The sequence below is a fragment of the Oryctolagus cuniculus genome, chromosome 20 (assembly GCF_964237555.1).
Source record: "Oryctolagus cuniculus chromosome 20, mOryCun1.1, whole genome shotgun sequence".
NCBI classification, from domain to species: domain Eukaryota; kingdom Metazoa; phylum Chordata; class Mammalia; order Lagomorpha; family Leporidae; genus Oryctolagus; species Oryctolagus cuniculus.
Window position 1 is genome coordinate 31272506 of NC_091451.1, and position 20966 is coordinate 31293471.

The window sequence follows — 20966 nt, forward strand, 5'->3', positions numbered from 1 at the left end:
AAGAGAAATAAAAAAAATGTCTGGAAAAAAATGAAGACAACAATACAACATATGAAAACTTATGGGATACAGCAGCAGCATTGTTAAGAGGAAAGTTTATAGCAATTGGTTCCTACATCAAGAAATTGGAAAGACATCAAATAAATGAGCTATCAATGCATCTCAAGGACCTAGAAAAACAACAGCAAAACAAACCCAAAATTAATAGAAGAATGGAAATAACTAAAATTAGATGAAAAAAATGAACAAAATTGAATCCAAAAAAGCAATATAAAAAATCAGAAAATGAAGAGCTGGTATTTTGAAAAAATAAGCAAAATTGACACACCACTGGTCCAACCAAACAAAGAGAAAGAAGACCAAAATCAATAAGATTAGAGATGAAAAAGGTGATATAATAACAGATACTACAGAAATAGAAAGAATCATCATAAATTACTACAAAGAGCTGTTTGACAAAAAATCGGGAAACCTAGAAAAATGGATGGATTCCTGAACACATACAGCCTATCAAAATTGAGCCACGAAAACATAGAAAAACCTACAAAGATCAAACCAGGACAGAAATTGAATCAATATCTAAGACCTTTCCAACAAAGAAAAGTGCAGCACTGGATGGCTTCACTGCTGAATTCTACCAGCCATTTAAAGAACAAATTCCAATTCTTCTCAAGCTATTAAAAACAATTGAAAGGGAGGGAATCCTCCCAAGCTCCTTATATGAAGCCAGTATAACCTTACTTCCTAAACCTGAAAAAGATACAACAGAGAAAGAGAACTACAGACAAATTTCCCAGATGAACATAGACACAAAAATTCTCAACAAAATACTAGCCAATGGAATCCAACAACACATCAGAAAGATCATTCACCCAGACTAAGTGGGATTTATCCCTAGTATGCAGGGATGGTTCAACATATGCAAATCAATCAATGTGATACACCACATTAATAAACTGAAGAACAAAATCCATATGATTATCTCAATAGTTGCAGAGAAAGCATTTGATAATATACAATACACTTTCACAACAAAAACTCTAAGCAAATTGGGTATAGAAGGAACATTCCTCAGCACAATCAAGGCAATTTATGACAAACCCTTGGCCAGTATCCTATTGAATGGGGAAAAGCTGGAAGCATTCCTACTAACATCAGGAACTAAACAAGTATGCCCACTCTTACCACTGCTATTCAATATAGTACTGGAAGTTTTAGCCAGAGCCATTAGGCAAGAAAAAGAAATAAGAGGGCCACAAATTGGGAAGAGGAAGCCAAACAATCCCTATTTGCAGATGGAATGATTCTATTTATAAGGGATACAAAGACCCACTAAGAGAGGCTATGAGTTTGGTAAAGTGTTTGGTAAAGGTTATAAAATCAACACACAAAAATCAATAGCCTTTGTATACACAGACAGTGCCACAGCTGAGAAAGCTCTTCTAAGATCAATCCCATTCACAATAGCTGCAATAAAAAATTAAATACCTTGAAATAAATTTAATCAAGATGTCAAAGATCTCTATGATGAAAATTACAAATCATTAAAGAAAGAAATAGGGAAGACATAAAAATGGAAAAATCTTCCATGTTCATGGGTTGGAAGACTCAATATCATCAAAATGCCCATGCTACTGAAAGCAATTTACAAATTCAATGTGATCCCAATCAACATACCCGTGTCATTTTTCACAGATCTAGAAAAAATGATGCTAAAATTCATATGAAAACATAATAAATCCAGAATAGCTAAAGCGATTTAATACAACAAAAACAAAGCCAGAGGCATCACAACACGAGATTTCAAGATATAACACAGGGCAGTTATAATCCACTGCACAAAAACTGGTACTGCACAAAAACAGATTTGTAGACCAGTGGAACAGAATAGAAACTCCCAAAAATCAATCCATGCACCTAGAACCAACTTATCTTCGAAAAAGGAGCTAAAACCAATCCTGGAGCAAGGACAGTCTCATCAACAAATGGTTCTGGGAGAACTGGATCTCCCCATGCAGAAGAATGAAGTAAGATCCCTTCCTTACACCTTACATAAAATCCACTCAAAATGGATCAAAGACCTAAATATATGACTTCCTATCTTCAATTTATTAGAAAACATTGGGGAAACCCTGCAGAACATCTGCATAGGCAAAGAGTTCTTGAAAAAGACTCCAGAGGCACAGGCAATCAAAGCCAAAATTGACAAATTGGATCACGTCAAACTGAGAAGCTTCTGCACTGCAAAAGAAACATTCAACAAAGTGAAGATGTAACCAACAGAATGGGAGAAATTATGTGCAAACTATGCAACTGATAAAGGATTAATATCCAGAATATACAAAGAGCTTAAGAACCTCAGAAACAACAAAACAAACAACCCAGTTAAGAAATGAGCAAAGAACTTAAACATGCATTTTTCGAAAGAGGATATCTAAATGGTCAACAGACACACACAAAAAAATGCTCTGGATCACTAGCCATCACAGAAATACAAATCAAAACAACAATGAGAGGGGCTGGTACTGTGGTGTAGTGGGTAGAGCCACTGCCTGCACTGCCGGCATCCCATATGGATGCTGGTTTGAGTCCCAGCTGCTCCACTTCCAATCCAGCTCTCTGCTATGGCCTGGGAAAGCAATAGAAGACAGCCGAAGTCTGCATGAGTTGTATTTCCTGGCTCCTGCTTTCGGATCTGCACAGCCATTGTGGCCATCTGAGTAGTGAACAAGTGGATGTAAAACCTCTCTCTCTCTGCCTCTCCTTCTCTCTAACTTTGACTTTCAAATAAATAAATAAATACTTTTAAAAAAAACACAATGAGGTTTCACCTAGCCTCCATTAGAATGGTTTTCAGACAGAAATCAACAAACAACAAATGCTGATGAGGATGTGGGAAAAAAGTACCCTAATCCACTGTTGGTGGAAATGTAGACTGGTACAGCCTCTGTGGAAGACAATATGGTGTTACCTCAGAAATCTGAATATAGATCTACCTTATGACCCAGCCATCCCACTCCAGGGAATTTACCCAATGGAAATGAAATCAGTAAGCAAAAGAGTTATCTGCACCTGCTTGTTTATTGCAGTTCAATTCACAATATCTAAGATATGGAATCAATCCCAAATGTCCTTCAACTGAAGACAGGAAATTATGGGATATGTACCTCCTGGAATGCTACACAGTGGTTAAAAAAAAATAAATGAAATCCTGTCATTTGCAACAAAATACTTGCAACCAGAAAACGTTATACTCAATGAAATAAGCCAGATACTATGTGTTTGCCATAATCTGTGGTAACTAATAGAGCATTAAAAGGTAATCTGTAGCAGTGAAATTGGCACATTGATGTGATGACTTTGGATAGCCCTTGTCTGGACTGTTGAAAAACAGTTTTTTCCCCCATACTATTTGTTTAATTCTTTGCTTAGTATAGAGTTAATCTTATGTGTATAAAGTTAATTGAAAATAGAACTTAGTAAAAAACGGGAATGGGAATAGGAGAGGGAAGAGGAAAGGTGGGAGTGTGGGTGGGAGGGCAAGTGGTGTGGGAAGCATCACTATGTTCCCAAAGTTGTATTTATGAAATGCATGAAGTTTGTATACTTTTAATAAAAGATTTCAGCAGTGGGGAAGCCAAGGTCTGAAAGGTGCCTCTAGGCAACTCATGCTCAGTCAATTGATGCATCATCAGCCTAACACCCAGAAGTGTAGCAAGAGCTGGTAAAATGGTTGTAGACTGGAAATAAAGTGTCTTGGGATGACAGGTTTAAAACTTGATATTCTGTCATTCTTGTCACAATCCATAATAATGTGAAAATGACCAAAGCCTGGAAAACATGTGTCTAGTTACTGTGTGTATAAGCAGTCATAAGGGGCTGAATGATAGAAACTTCGAGATTCAAAGGCACCATTATCCCTTTGCAGTTAGCCCAAGGTGAAAATATTTGTCTTAACCCAGGTATCTGACTTCTCACCCTTTCTTGTTAGCGGGTAGACTTTTGTATCAGGATTGTGGGTAAGACAGCACAAAAGGGATGCATGAGATTTAGATGTTGATGGTTTCAAGTCCCAAGAGATACTAATGAAATGGCTGACATTTGGGTTAGCACCCTACAATATCTGGTAGGAGTTAGGGAACTGTCACCTATTTATCATTATTTCCATTCTCATTGATAGAGAACAATTTGGGTTCTATGTCTTATAGTCCTTAGAACTACATTGATGTTTGGCACCTACAGATAAGTGAGGATTCTTTCCTCAAATGCTTTATATTTAAGGACATTTCCCAGGAAATATAAGATAATATTAAGAAATGTATCTGATGTTCAACTTAGTAGGAATTTTGCATGAAAAGTAATAAGCAAGTCTTCCTGCTGCTCATATAAAATACTAAACGTATCAAGTCATGTAATCTAAGAAATTTGATGACTTCCTTTGTTTATATTCTATGCTTTGCCTTCTGGTTTTTCTAATGAAAAAATAGAGGCCTCTGGCTTTGAATTATCATATAATTATCCCTACTATGAGCTGTAAAGGAAAGTAATTCAAATTCTAAGGGTAAAATGATGTGTAAAGTCAATAGTTCATCTTATTTCCAATGTACTTAATTTAAATCTTTCACCTAAAAATAAAACAGCTCTGAGAGAGGGAATTTCTAAACCATCTGGCACTAGAATCTCTGCTGGTTTTTAACCACATGGTGAACATTTAGACCCAAAGTCATGAGAAGCCATCAAATTAGGGGGGCACATTATAGTTTCTCAGTGCAGTTCTTGACTTTCTGAGTTCTGTGACTATCAGAAGTTACTTTTTATACATGGATTCTAAAAATATGGTATTGCTGTAAATTTCTCAAGTATCCTCCGGAACTGAATTTCTGTAACTATATAACCTCAGATCCCTTCACTATTATCCATCCTTTCTCTCTTGAAATGATGGGTAGTTTGTTCATGAAAAAACTACTCTCCAAGTCTGAGATCTCAACCTTTTGGATACCTAATCTAACTAAATATGTTGAGCAATCATGGTATGCAGTTTATTTTTACATGGGTTATTTCCCTGTAAGAGCTTCTATTGGTTCCATACTACAGGTTAAACATAAAATTCTGAAAATATGAAAAGTTAGGTGGTCTGCTCATCTTACTTACTGCATGTTGTAGTTGAGATTTTAATGCATTATAGAATAATTTCAAATCCAGCTCTCAATCTTCCATATTAAAGCTAAAATAATACTCATGGCTGTTTTCAGATTTTGATCTTTAGGTCTTTTTTTTTTCCTTTAAACCGTCTGGGAGTGCCTGTGGCCTGCATCACTCAGAAGATAAGTAGAGCGACTATATCAACATTTGGTTCTACTCTCAAAGCTGATCTTTATCAAAATAATCTTGGATGGTAGCAATATAGCTAGAAAAGGTGTGAGAAGCTTAGAAAACAAGCAAGAATAGCTACAAATGCCATGTAGTGTTTTTCATTCCTAAAAACTTAAGACTATGTTTATTCTTGAATATCTGAAAATTCTGGACAAACCTGTAATATCTGGTTTTCTTCTCAAAACTTATTCAGAACCTCCCAATGTGTACACACTAGTGAAACACAAATGTACTATCTCTCCCTCAAGCTTATCTTACAAACTTCCTAAATTATTGACCATGGATTATTGCGTCTCTTATCCTGCCTTATTCAGCTTGTCAAGTTCTGCTACTAACTCTTGATAAGAAGCAGCTCTCTGCATAAGCACCAGTGGAAAAGTAAGTGTGAGGCAATACTGAAACACCTTATTTACTGATGTACCCCACCTCAATATATTGTAATAAAAATATGGAAAATAAATAAAACTATATGTGAAATATAAACTTTATTATAGTTAAGCTTAGCTGCAGCTCAATAAATAATATTCTTCCTTCCCAGTTTGTTTGTTTTTTTTTTTTTTTGACAGGCAGAGTTAGACAGTGAGAGAGAGAGACAAAGAGAAAGGTCTTCCTTCCATTGGTTCACCCCCAAAATGGTTGCTATGGCCGGTGCGCTGCACCGATCCGAAGCCAGGAGCCAGGTGCTTCCTCCTGGTCTCCTATGCTGGTGCAGGGCCCAAGCACTTGGGCCATCCTCCACTGCCCTCCCAGGCCACAGCAGAGAGCTAGACTGGAAGAGGAGCAACTGGGACAGAATCCGGTGCCCCAACTGGGACTAGAACCCCGGGGTGCCAGCACCGCAGGCGGAGGATTAGCCAAGTGAGCCATGGCGCCGGCCTGTACCCAGTTTTGGAACAAAGAAGATAAACATTGAAGTCAGGCAAGTGGAGCTCAAAATAGGAGCTTGGTACTGGTAAAAAGTGTGTTGGAAGGTGTGGCCAGATATGTTACCACAGTGGACTTCCTAGTAGAGAACCCCAGAAATAGCTGGTCCACAAGACTAGCCAACATTGAAATTCTTCATGCTAGAACCTTCCTTGTCAGTCATGGTGTGTGAGGACCTGGTATAATGCATCCTTTTGCGAGCAAACTAGTTCTCAAAGAGACGAGGGTTCCTTAACTATACTTGGCTTTATAACAGCTTTCTCTTTTGTGGGAGAATAATGAGTGAGCAACAAGAACTATAGGTCAGGAATAGTCAAGGAAAAGTTTTACTCTTTGTAAACAGTGAAGTAGGGAATAATTCAGCAGAAGGCAGGCATAACATGAATTGAACAGCTCATAGGAGATGCCCTGCATAAAGATGTCCTCCATTTAGACTCTGCTGGGCTATTGGTAACTTTATTATCAATATATGAAGATGTCAACTACTACTAATCCCTACTATAAAATCAGTTGTCCACTATTTGGAAAACCCTTGTCCTCTGAACAATGAATGGCTTATGACCTATCCCGCTTTCCATTCTGCATGAGAACATTTGTCTACGTGAGTTACTTAGACTATAATAAATAGTGAATAGCGAAAAGTAATAGTGAATAGTGAAAAGGTTCAAAGGAACCTTTTCAAGGTGGTCAGTGGAAACATTTGGTAGCAAAATTCCATAGTATAATCTGAAGGGGTAGAGCGTACTTTGGGATGAAACCTCAGCACTCCTAGTCCTGCCACTTGGGCAGAATGGATGTTCCTCTCTATGTCTCCCAACACTTGTGTCCTTTGAGGTCTATAGATATACTTTTCTGTTCTTTACTGCTTAGTTGCCTAGAAGTAAATATTGACTCTCTCAGAGCCTGCACCAAAAGACAGGTGTTTTCAGTTAAAATGTCATAGGTATAGTTTACCATTAACAGACACAGTGATCAGGGAGGTTAGAGTAATCTCTGAAAATTTTTGTGACTAGCAATAAGTTAACACTGGGGCCAGCGCCATGGCGCAGTAGGTTAATCCTCCGCCTGTGGCGCCAGCATCCCATATGGGCATCAGTTCTAGTCCCAGCTGCCCCTCTTCCAATCCAGCTTTCTGCTATGGCCTTGCAAAGCAGGAGAAGATGGTCCAAGTCCTTGGGCCCCTGCACCCACGTGGGAGATCAGGAAGAAGCACCTGGCTCCTGGCTTCAGATCAGCGCAGCTGCGGCCGTTGTGGCCATTTAGGGAGCAAACCAACGGAAGGAAGACCTTTCTCTCTGTTGCTCTTCTCTCACTGTCTGTAACTCTAACTCTCAAAAAAATAAATAAATAAAATCTTAAAAAAAAATAAGTTAACACTGTGGTCTAGTGACTCAAGAGTGTTCTTTCAATACCACATTTCTTTCTCTTTTGTGAACCAAATTACATCTTTCTAGATTTTCTGTGGAATATCCGGCTCCAACTATTTAAATGCAATTGCCTTGTAAGTATCTTCTAAAGTCTGCTTTGATCGCATCTTCTCTGACAACCCTACATGAGAACTAACTTAGATCTTATGTAGTACTTGTCTGCATTAAGTGTTTCATTAATATATTATTTGTCTTGGCTTATCTGAAATTTATTTCTGTAAAAACAGATGGTAGATCTCCTGAATATACTAACCTCATCTTATCCATCTCTCAAATCTTACGCATTATTCATTCACTGAATGCTAATTGATTGGCTGAAAAATTTGTTCTCCACTGATCCTGTGTTTGTGCATAATATTGCCTAATTACTCATACCTCTTTATCAGAGTGTCATGTTTTGATTCAACTTAGTGGCAATAGGAGGAGGAGGAGGTGGAGGGAGAGCACTAAGAAATAGAAACCAGGTAATTAAAATGATTAGACACAAAGACATCCTGTTAACAGCAGGTGTGGGATGAAAATTTTACCTTGCCTCCATGCTGAAACTGTCTGGGCCACACTGAGATTTTCTAGTAAGGAACGCATGCCTAAAAGTCAAAATGAGTATTTTGGAAGCTGAAGCAGACAGTTTCTGATTGAGTAGATTTTAGGTGGGGCACAGGATTCTGCCTTTTTAGCAATCTGTCTAGCGATCTCCTAATTACTATGTTAGTTTTTATTTTTCCTAGGCCTAGCTCATACACACATTGTGTGTATATATAATATAAGACATATGTATGTTGTGTTAATATTTACAAATGACCAGTATTGTGGTACAGTGAGCTTGCCACATTGGCATCCATATAATGTCACCAGTTTGAGTCCAGGCTGTTCCATTTCCAATCCAGCTCCCTGATAATGTGCCTAGTAAGGCAAAATAAGATAGCCTAAGTACTGGGATCCCTGCCACCCTTCTGGGAGACCTGTATGGAGTTTCTGGCTCCTTGTTTAGGCTTAGCACAGCCCAACCATCACAGCTATTTGGGAAGTGAACCAGATGAAAGATTTTTTACTCTCCCTGTTGCTCCCTCTCACTCTGTCGCTCTTCCTTTCAAATTAATCTTTTTTAAAAAAAAGAATATATAAAATGGCCAAGACACAGTAATATCATCAACAAGACAGGCACTTTCCCCTACATCAACACAGTGAGCCCTGGGATCTAATGTGTAACAACACTCCATTCCCACTTTACAAACTTTTAATAAGCACTGAGAGCCAATTAGGATGCATTAACTTGAATAGTTCTGACATAATAATAATAAATAATAATAAAAGAAATAACAGAAATGTATTTTCCAATATTGGTGGAGATCAAAGAAAATAACTCTATTTGCTATTGTCTTTTGAAGAGCAAGATGCAATAATATATATATTGCATTCTACCCTCATTGGAATATAAGCTACTTGAGGCCAGAAACAATGCCTATCTTGTTCCTCTTAAAATCAACAGCAGCTGCCAAGTGCCATATCTAGAAAGCAGTAAATAGATACTCAAAGAAAGTTAAGAAAATAAGGGCCATGGAGAAAACCACAGGAAACTTGAACTACCCTTAGAACACATTACTAAGAAGTATATATATTTTCTACTAGCAACTAACTTCTGTTTAAAAGGAAGAAATGAAATGTCATTCTTGCCTAAATCTGAAAGATATTATGGCTTGTAAAAAGCATTGAATGTAACCTGTGAAATACATGTGAAATGCTGGCAACTGAATCTGGGACACAGTAGGTTCTCAATGAATAGCTAGTATTATAATTATTACTGTCTTTATTGTAAATATTAAGGTTTTAATTAAGGGAAAATATTCAGGAACTGACTTGCAATTATATGTGATTCCTGAGTCATGGAATTTGACACAGGATTAAAATCCCCAGGAATTCTACCTCTGAAGATAGTAAGAATAGGATTCTATGATGTGTAATTACAAGAGTTTCTCTTAACAGAAGTCTGTGGTCATTTTTAAATACATCTGTCTTCCTATGATGATTTGAAAATAAACCTGTTTTCTTACACATCACACATACTTAAAACATAAGTAATTTTGTGGCATTTTGTGAGTATATGTTTTTTGGAAAAAGAAAGACTATACACACATGCAGACTCACTTCTATGTGTGGTGTGTATTAGAAAAAGGGAAAGAATTTTTTAAATCAGTATAGTATGGTTTATAGTTGTCTGTCTTGATTTTTAATGTCCCCAAATTGTTTTAAAGCAAAAAATGTAAGTCAGACTCACACACTTTTCCCATAAATCTCATGGTTCAAATTTTAGACCAATATTATAGCAATAAATTCCTATTTACCCACAATTCAGACCACTGGGATATGGAAATACCATAATGGATTTATATGATTGTTGTATGCTGTCCTCCAGGTTTATGTTAAAAGAGAGGGAAGTGGTAACTAAATGCGCTGTTAAAGCTGTGGTCAGAAGAAAACAACCTCCAGGATATGTTTAGGATCAGCAGAGCCTGTTCAAGCTGTCATGGACAATGATTCTTAACTTTTTCTTTCATAGGGATCACTCAGAGTATATCATGAAAGCAATGAGTCTTCTCTGAAGAAATGCACTTTCACACGTGCACATAAAATCTGGAATAAAGCTTTAGTGTGTTTCTAACTCCTGAATAAATTAAGTTTAATGAAAAGGTCACATACTAGTTATTTAAAAGATTGCCAGTCATTCACTAAACTCTTCTTTGACAAATATGTTGTTTCCATTGAGTGACTTGGTGAGTGAAGAACCAGCAAAGTCCAGATGTGAGCAGGTGTAAAAATGAGGTATTATTCTCTTAGATTCTTGCATTTCCTTAGAAACAATATCCCAATACTTCATTTTCTTTTTGAAAATCCTAAGAACTGTTGCCTCATTAAATTGTGATAAGTAAAGTTTCTTTATGAATAAGTTTTTATAATTAGCATGTCAGAAATGCTGATATGTTAATTACAAGTGTTGACACTATGCTTAGCTCTGGCATTATATTAGACTCTAGCAGTCACACAAAGGCAACATAAGACATTATTTAGTCCTTGAAGAAATTCAGAGCTATTTGGGGCTGGTACTGTGGCTTAGAGGGTAAAGCCATCGCCAGCATCCCATATGTGCATCAGTTCAAGTCCTGGCTGCTCTGCTTCCAATCTAGTTCTCTGCTATGCCTGGGAAACCAGTAGAAGATGGTCCAAGTCCTTGGGTCCCTGAACCCACATGGGAGACCTGGGAGAGGCTCCTGGCTCCTGGCTTCAGGTCGACCAAGTTCAAGCCGTTGTGGCCATTTAGGAAGTGAACCAGCAGATTAAAGACATTCTCATTCTCTCTCTCTCTCTCTTTCTCTCTCTCCCTCTCCCTCTCCCTCTTCCTCTCTCTCTCCCCCTCCCCCTCCTCTGTGTAACTCTGCCTTTCAAATAATAAATCTTTTTTTTAAAAAGAAATTAAACAGCTTTTTGAGCATTCTAAATAACCTTGAAGTTTTAAAATTAAATTATGGTTTCAATTGAAAGGAGAGTGACATAGAAAGAGGGAGAGGAATAGAGAGGGAGAATCTTCCATACATTCCATACAGTGGTTCACTCCCCAAATGCCTGCAATAGCCAGGGGTAGGCCAAGCCAAAGCCAGGAGACTGGAACTCCACTCAAGTCTCCTACCTGGGTGGCAGGAACCCAAGCACTTGGACCATTATCCACTGTCTCCTAGGTGTATTAGCAGAAATCTGGATTAGAAGTGTGGAATAGCCAGAACTCAAACCAGAAACTCTGATGGGGAGGTGGGTATCTCAAGTAGCAGCTTAATCCCATGTAACACAAATCTGCCCTGAAAATAAACTTTGAAATAAGTACATATCCAATGAGAATATACCATTCACAAGACAAATATCAAGGTATTGTCGTTATATTTATTTCTAGAGGAATGTTCAGAATGTTTTTGATTGCCAAAATATGATAGCTTACATAGACACTTAATTGCCACAATATCTTGGGTTCAGCGAGGCATTATCCACTGCTTTAGAATAGAACCACGCAGATTTGGAAGGTTTTAAAGGAGGACTAGAGATTGAGAGAAATGGCAGGGGAAGCTCTTCCTCTCCCTCTGCCTTGTCATAGTAGCTAACTTTGGAGTATGTGTGCCAGGTACTAGTCTAAGGTCTTTACATAGATTGCCCTGATTAGTCCTCACAGGTACGTATGAGGTAGATTCTACCTGCATTTTAATACTATGATAATTCTTCATCAGATATACCAGGGTCAGGAAAACAGACCAACCATGGTATCAACCATGATAGATATGCCTAAGAGGCTGTGCCTTTAATCAGTTTGATATGTAGGTAGGAGACCATTTACACTTCCTCATGGTTTTTTTGTTTTTTTGTTTGTTTGTTTTTTTAACAGGCAGAGTGGACAGTGAGAGAGAGAGACAGAAAGAAAGGTCTTCCTTTGCCGTTGGTTCACCCTCCAATGGCCACCGCAGCCGGTGCGCTGCGGCCGGCGCACTGTGCTGATTCAGTGGCAGGAGCCAGGTACTTATCCTGGTATCCCATGGGGTGCAGGGCCCAAGCCTCCACTGCACTCCCTGGCCACAGCAGAGAGCTGGCCTGGAAGAGGGGCAACCGGGACAGAATCCGGCGCCCCGACCGGGACTAGAACCCCGTGTGCTGGCGCCGCAAGGTGGAGGATTAGCCTAGTGAGTCGCGGCGCCGGCCTTATACTTCCTCATTGTTACACAGAGTTCCTGCCTTTGGGAAGACAGGAGTTGAGTGTCAGTGTTCTCTGGTAGGTGGTGTTTTCAAAGATGGTCACAGCATCTCCCATCCCACTTGCTTTGATATGTTGTGTTCTTGCCACATCTCCATCCATTTTTGCAGTCTATTCTTGTCCTCCTGCAGCTGGGGAGACTCTGTGTCTGCTTTGACTGACAGAATACAGCTAAAATTCTGGACAATTAAAGTGGATAGGAAGCTCCTGCCTCTGCTTCTTGGCATGCTCACTCAAAGAATGTTGCTGCCATGCTGAGAGAAAGTTGTGCCACATGGACAGGACACATGTAGGCACTTTGTAGGTAGACTCAGCTGAGCTCAAAGCCAGGAGCCAGCATCAGCTGCCAGCAATGGAGCATTTTGTACATCTGGTTCAGTTCATCCTCGGCTGCCTCCAGCCACAGGTGCTACTTGACTACATTCAAGTGAGACTTGACAATGATGTGCTTGCCTGACCAACATTAGCCATCTTCTTTCAGGAAGTTTCTCCTAAACTCATCTACATTCTTACTTGCAAAACCCAATTTTAGCCAAACTCTGGTAATTTAGGTTATTAAGAAACATCTCACCTTTGACATTGATCTGGTCACTATAATCTGTTTTTAGTAAGAATTATCTTGGCCGGCGCTGTGGCTCAACAGGCTAATCCTCCGCCTAGCGGCGCCGGCACACCGGGTTCTAGTCCCGGTCGGGGCGCCGGATTCTGTCCCAGTTGCCGCTCTTCCAGGCCAGCTCTCTGCTGTAGCCCGGGAGTGCAGTGGAGGATGGCCCAAGTGCTTGGGCCCTGCACCCCATGGGAGACCAGGATAAGTACTTACTTGGCTCCTGCCATCGGATCAGCGCGGTGCACCGGCCGCAGCACGCCGGCCGTGGCGGCCATTGGAGGGTGAACCAACGGCAAAGGAAGACCTTTCTCTCTGTCTCTCTCTCTCTCACTGTCCGCTCTGCCTGTCAAAAAAAAAAAAAAAAAGTAAGAATTATCTTACATCAATTTAGGTAGACTCCCTCTTACCCCTGAGATTTCCCATGCACTGACCCTCAGCCTTTCTTGACAATAAATACCCATTTGCCCATGCTATGCTACGAGTTGAGTCCAATCTCCCTCTCCAATTCTGAGAGCTCATTATAGTGATCCCTATACCTATGCCAATGGTCCTAAATAACATGCTAACCATGTTTGAACAAGTATCACTGATTTTTTTTCTTTTTTTTTTTTTAAGATTAGTTTATTTATTTGAAAGCCAGAGTTACCTGCTATGCCACAGTACCAGCCCCGATTTTTTTCTTTAACAGGCCCCAAACAAGACCCTTCCAGAAATTCATAAAATCATGAGGGATAGTAACGGTTATTTTAAGTCTTTCAGCTTGAGCTTTTTTTTTTTTTATCTAGACACACATAACTATAATACCACCCACAAGAAGCACTATATGGACATTATCAAGTGGTAATCACATACAACCTAGGAATAAATCACAGTAAAAATAAAAATAAAGAACTCTGAGAACATAAAACAGTAATATCCTCAGACTTGAGGATGGGAACTGGTCCTTCAAGAAGGCACCAGCTCAGATAAAGGTCAAAGACAAAGGGGAGATGGGAAAAAAGGTCATGGGAGTAGGTATCAGGGAGATGGGGAAAGACCGGAAGGGGGAGTGGAGAGGGAGAGAAATAACTATTGCAGCAGACTGTGCAAGAGGAGAAATAACTTATTCTGGGCTGAGTAGGTTGGCTTGGCTAAAGAAAGGAGTGTAGTGGGTGTGTGAGGTAGGAGGGGGTTGATGAGTGAGAGGGAGTCTGAGTTAGAGTAGGCTTGAGTAAGATACTGCAGAGCTATAGGTGGTATGCTGAGAATCTGAGACTTTATAATGAAAGCAATGGAGAGCTACTGAAGCTCTTTACAAGGAATAGATCTAACTATGTGGTAGCAGTAGGCAATGGATCATGTGAGAAGGTAGCTACAATGAAGGCAGGAGATTCCGTCAGGAAGAGGTAGAAATACCAGAAAAGAAAGAAGAGGAACAATACTAAAGTCAAATTTGTAAGAATGTAGAAGGTGGAGGAGTGACTTAAAAACAAATCGTGGAGATATAACCAATAGCACTTGGAGACTGATAAGATGGAGGAATAAGTGACAGGATAGAGTCATGGACACATCCCAGTATTCAGGCTTGAGCAATTATTGACTAGTGCTGGGATTTATTTATCCAGATAAGGAAAAGAAATGAAGGAGCAGAGATACGGGAAAGATAAAGAATAAATTTTGAACATGCTGAACCTTATGTGCTTTTGTGGCATCTATGCAGAAAAGTCAAATAACTTGACAAACAGAACTCTCTGAAGTTCAAGACATAGGTTGTTCCAAACACAGAGTTGGGACTCATCAGTATGCAAGTGGTTATTAAATTGCAGAAGTAATTTAGAACTTCCAGAGATAAAATATATAGTACCCCCCCACACACACATACAAAAAAAAATGCTAAGGAATGGATCTAAGAAAATTCTGGCAATTCTGATTCTAAATACACACACACATACAAAAATACACATATATCTCTGAAATCAGAATGCATCTTAAAATTAATTGAAGATCAGGGCCGGCGCTATGGCTTAGCAGGTAAAGCCACTGCCTGCAGTGCCAGCATCCCATAGGGACACTGGTTCGTGTTCCAGCTGCTCCACTTCTGATCTGGCTCTCAGCTATGGCCTGGGAAAGCAATAGAAGTCAGCCCAAGACCTTGGGCCCCTGTACCTACATGAGAGACCCAGAAGAAGCTCCTGGCTCCTGGCTTAGGATTGGCCCAGCTCCGGCTGTTGCGGCCATCTGGGGAGTGAACCAACGGCTAAAAGACTTCTCTCTCTCTCTCTCTCTCTCTCTCTCTCTCTCTGCCTCTCCTTCTCTCTCTGTGTAACTCTGACTTTCAAGTAAATAGATAAATCTTTAAAAAATTAATTGAAGGTCATAGTTTAGTTGTCAATGTGTTTTGTCTTAGTATTACAAGAAATAATAGTGTCGTATAATCAGTAACACCTTAAATTCAATGAAATAAAATAACATATCCAAGCAGCCTGTATCTTGTGATTGCATAGAAAACTATATTTAAGTCTTTAAAAAGCTATGAAAATATATTAAGAAAATGGTAGTGCAAGCAGTATGTTTGTGGCGCAAAATAATGATGATTCAACTGGCAAATTTGGAAACTTTAAAGAGCCTGGCCGTCATTGAACACTACTTAGCACTGATTCTGCAGGAGCTTCACTATTCACATGTGTTCACTTGGTCTCACACTGATCCAATGAGGTAAAGACTATTTTTGGCATAATTTTTTCTTTTTTTAAATTTAAGTTATACAAGTTTCATGCATCGCATATATACAGATTTAGGAACATAGTGATACTTCTCATCCTCCCTCCCCCTCACACTTTTTTGGCATAATTTTACAAGTAAGGAAACTTAAGCAATGTGGAGTAACACAAAGTCTCTGTTCCAGCAAAGAACCCCACAACAGGAATCCAGAACAATGAGAGAAGAGCCTAGGATTAAAGAACAAGATACGAATACTCTGGTAAGGAGACTTCTGAGAAAAAAAAAAAAATCAAGATGTAGTTTCCAGGCAGGGAATAGGGCACTTAGGAAGATTATTAAAATGCAGACTGATTTACAAGACCAAAGTAAGTGCCCTGATATAAAGAGTATGGAATGGAAGAGGGTCTTCTGGTTTTGAAGTTGTGAAAGAGTAATTGTTGGGGTTATTCCAGATGACAAACCAGGAAGTAGCTCAGGGAACTATTTCAAATCTTTTTTATTTTTATTTGACAGATAGAGTTAGACAGTGTTAGAGAGAGATACAGAGAGAAAGGTCTTCCTTCCATTGGTTCACCCCCCAAATGGCCGCCAAGGCCAGAGCTACGCTAATCCCAAGCCAGGAGCCAGGTGCTTCCTCCTGGTCTCCCATGGGGTGCAGGGCCCAAGCACTTGGGCCATCCTCCACTGCCCTCCCTGGCCACAACAGAGAGCTGGACTGGAAGAGGAGCAACCGGGACTAGAACCTGGTGCCCATATGGGATGCCGGCACTGCAGGTGGAGGATTAACCAAGTCAACCATCACACCGGCCCCTATTTCAAATCTAATGAACTTCAGGTACAAATTAATTCTGGAACTGACAAAAGTACTAGCTAATAAGGCCAGAGGTCAATGAAGAAGCCCTAACTGTAAAGAATGAGGGCTACATAGATGGGAGAATTGGGGAGGATTTGATAACACTGAGAAAGCTGTTTAGCAATTTCTTGGCAGTTTAACAGCAGTAGTCAGGGGAAAGACTCAGTATCAAAGAAGACAACTTTCCTTTTCCCAGACAATAGTGTTGAAGATTAAAATCCCTAATAAGTTTCAGATAGCTGGATTATTGAGCCTTCAAGGCTGGAGTCAAAATAAATGAAACATGGAGGAATTTTTTTAAAACCTATCATTTAGCCAGATCTCTTAAAAGCAAAAGGTGAAAATGTTCATAAGAATATTGTTAATTTTATACAATTTTATAAATATTTATTTGAGAAGCAGAGCAACAGAAACACACACACACACACACACGAGAGAGAGAGAGAGAGAGAGAGAGAGAGAGAGAGAGTATGTATGCCCATTCAGTGGTTCTCTCCCCAAATGTCTGCAATGGTTAGTGCCATGCTGGAGCCCGGCGCAGGATCCGGGAAGAAACCAAGGCTTCCATGCAGGTGACGGGAACCTAATTATTTGACATAATTTGTGCCTCCCAGGGTCTGCATTGGTGGTCAGGAGCCAGACTAAAACTGAACGAAATCACACTGATATGGGACTGAGGCATCTGAACTACTGGGCCAAAAACCCACTCCAAAATACTGTTACTAACCACTGAGAATCATATGTGCTCATCATGCTGTGCACTTCACATACATGATCTCTATTTTCATAACAACCCTACAAAAAAGGCCTAGTACTGTCACATCTCACACACAAAGAAACTGAGACCCAGTCACACAATTAATGTGCCAAAAGGCAAGTTATTAGAGAGAAGAATCAAAATCAAGTCATCTACTCCAAATCCCTTGGATTTTCCACTACATTATTTTGTTTAAATTTTTAATTCTCATAAAATTTTAGATGCTGGCAATGTAAGATAAAATGCTATTCATTTAAAAATGGTTAAGAAAAGAACCCTCTTTGTAGATGCTTACTTAGATGAAGGACTTAGCATTGCTAAGGCTTTCCTACACAGAATCGTCAATGAACTGTGGGGGAGGCTAAATCCAGAGAGGCCTAGAGGAAACTGCCTGAGCCTGCCTCGAATTTGAAAACCTGTCTTTAAGTTTCAAATCCCTGGTGGCAAACACCCCAGCCCCAGGGCGCATTTGCCTAAGGATCATTAAGGTGGTATAATGAGTGGCTAAGACCCTTTAGCATCACATCACCCCACCCCTTGCCCGCAACCATTCTGTACCGCTCTGTACCTCAGCTATATATACACCTCCTTCTTACAATAATCTGAGATCCTGCTTCGACTGGGCTCCCCACCGCATCTGATTGTCCCCGGGGTTGGGCAAGGCTGAGTGGCGGGTGGCACACTTCCCCTCCTGGGCCAAGGCAAGCTGCGGGCAGCCTGCCTAATTCTCCGGCAGTGATGGCGGTGGCAACGAAGAGTCACCGCAAACGAACAAATAAGTTTCAGCTCTTTTAAAATGCAAAACAAACCAATGTGTCAAGGAATCCTGACTTTTATAAGATTCTGTTATTAAGTGATAGAAGAAAAGACTGAATTCATGGGCTCAGTGGTGGTCTGAGCTCATAATATGAGATTGAAAATGACCATATCTTCAAAATATTCTAAAGCATTGGACAAACTATGGCCATATTCCAAATCCAGTGAATAGCCTGTTTTTGAACAACCTGTGAAGTAAGAATGTGTTTTGTTTTACATTTTTAACTGGTAAGAATAAAAACCAAATACATACAAAATATAATATTCCATGACATGTGAAAATGACATGATATTCAAACTCTAGTATCTAAAACAAAAATGTCCTGGAACACTGCCACACACATTGATTTACTTGCTGCCCATGAGTGCTTTCATGCTACAGCAGCAGAGTGAAGGAGTTGTGACTGAGACCACACAGTCTAGTGTCTGCCTTTTACAAGTTTTCAGACCCTTGCTGTAAGTCAAAAATGTAAAAACATCTCTTTCAAGCTATTCTTTCATAATTCCTAAAAAGTATTCTAGTAGTAAATGAATAAATGTCAGCTTTCAAATTTCTGAGACAAGTCCTCTCATCTGTATTCCATAACCCTATTTTCTTTATCAATTCATGTTCTCAATCCTAGTTACATTCGATTGTTTTGAGAACCTAGAACACGGTGTCCATCTTCTTTTGAGCTCGTTGTGCTGTTGCCTGCCTGGAATATTTTCCCTGTCTGTTCTGCCCTCTTTGTTATTATTCATTGCTCACTCACTGTAACTTACAACAAAAAATTTGCAGAAAAATTGAAATTGATTTTGAAATTTTCAATTATAAATCTAGGAAGACATTATCTTTCCTTCTGGTCTGAGATATCATTACAATGATTAATAAAATTCAGTTGACCAAAAGAAAATCACTTTATAAATTTTCATTAAAATGGTTAAACACCCAAAGGGAAATTTTATTGCATAAGTATCTTTAGCATGATGGTCTGGGTTATTTAAATCTATTTTTGCCTCTAGGTTCATGTGTTATGAATAATTTTTAACTTTTTTTCATCTTATCAAATGTCTTAATTTCATGGTGAATGTTTATTGATAGAACAACACTGTACTCAATATCAAATTTTTTCCCCATTTTTTATTATTGTCTTTGTTTTTAGATGCAGTAGTGAGAAAAAATGTGTAATCATTAATAACTAGTTGAGAATGGTAGCATTTGAGGAGGTTCAGTTCCTAGACCTATCTTATGAGTTTCATCCCCAAACTGCTTGCTGATCTAGCTTCTAGGAATATTTCTTATGATACATCAGTCTTCCATTCAGTCAAGTCAGTGTTCTTTTTTTAAGCAAATAACTGGAAATCACCGGACTCACAAAATAATTCATTCCACAGTCCTTAGTGATTTCTTTTTTTCTCAGTATTGTTCAGTACCTGGAAGGTTTTTATACCTCTGGACAGAGCCCCAGAGGCATGCCTTTCTTTTGTAACTAGAAAAAGAGCAACTGTGAAAGGGAGGAGGAAAAGTTCCATGTCAGGCAAACTAATTTTAGGAAAGTGTAAGGATAAGGTTAACTATGTCTAGACACTGATGTCTGCAGAACTCTTCGGCCCCTGTTACCTATTCCAAAAGTCTCTACAGGTCTCCAGTGTATATGTAGCCCAGTGTGAAGACTATTGCTCCAATAGATGTCACTGTTTTCATTGTATCAACAAATATCTACCAGAAAAGAATCTAGGATAAATAGGACACTTTATTTCAGCAAGCAATTTGCAGACTTGGGAAGACATAGCCTTCCATAAAAAACAAAAGCACACTCTAAGAGAAGAAAGAAAGAAAGAAAGAAAGAAAGAAAGAAAGAAAGAAATCATCTTTTAAAGGCAAAAGGATGCATATAGAAGACACCTAGTTCTGATTGACTGGCATTTAAAAGAAACTCTAAGTTCAAAGTCAATGGTTGAATCCAGGTGACATGCTAGGAACTATCTAGAAGCTATTCTCCTTGGCAGTTTAAACAGGATCATGCCCAGGTAAGGGCCAAATAGTTCAGCAGATATTTTTGTTTTTGTCCAGGAACACAAAACATAACACAATACATGTGTAACCTCCAGTCAACAATGGCTGCCAGGCTCCAATTTGAATTTTAGCCCCAATTAGCTGCTCAGATTCCATCTTGAAGGTTGTGTTTTTCCCAGGGTTACCAACCACATTGGATATATTCACCGCCATATCTACAAGTGGCTGGCACTGAGCCTTTAATGCCTAGTAAATTTAACACAGATGAATTAGTGATGTATTTATAAGATTCTTTCAGCACAAGGTGGTATTTTATTTCTTTATCTTTCACATATAAACCAAAAACTTGTGGGTTTCTCAGTTTTTTAAAACATTCTAAATTTCTGTTTTCAAATATACAGTTTCCTTCAGCAAAACCTGAGAAAAAGAGGACAATATACTAACCTTACCTTTTAAGAGTGTACAGCTATTGAAAGACCAGTTTAATTAACTCTCCTGAAGCTAGGTTATATTCATAGGACAGAGAACTCAGTAGAAGTGGCTTCAAGCCAAAATAACAGTGATAAATTGCTAATTAGCTTTGCCTGTTATTTGTAGGATGACATTTACTCTGTATATGAGAATTAAGCATATATTTGAGTTACCTAAAGTATTAAGAAACCTGATACATTGCAACTAGCTGAAAAATATGATGGAATAACAGAAAAACCTGAATATTTCATTTCTA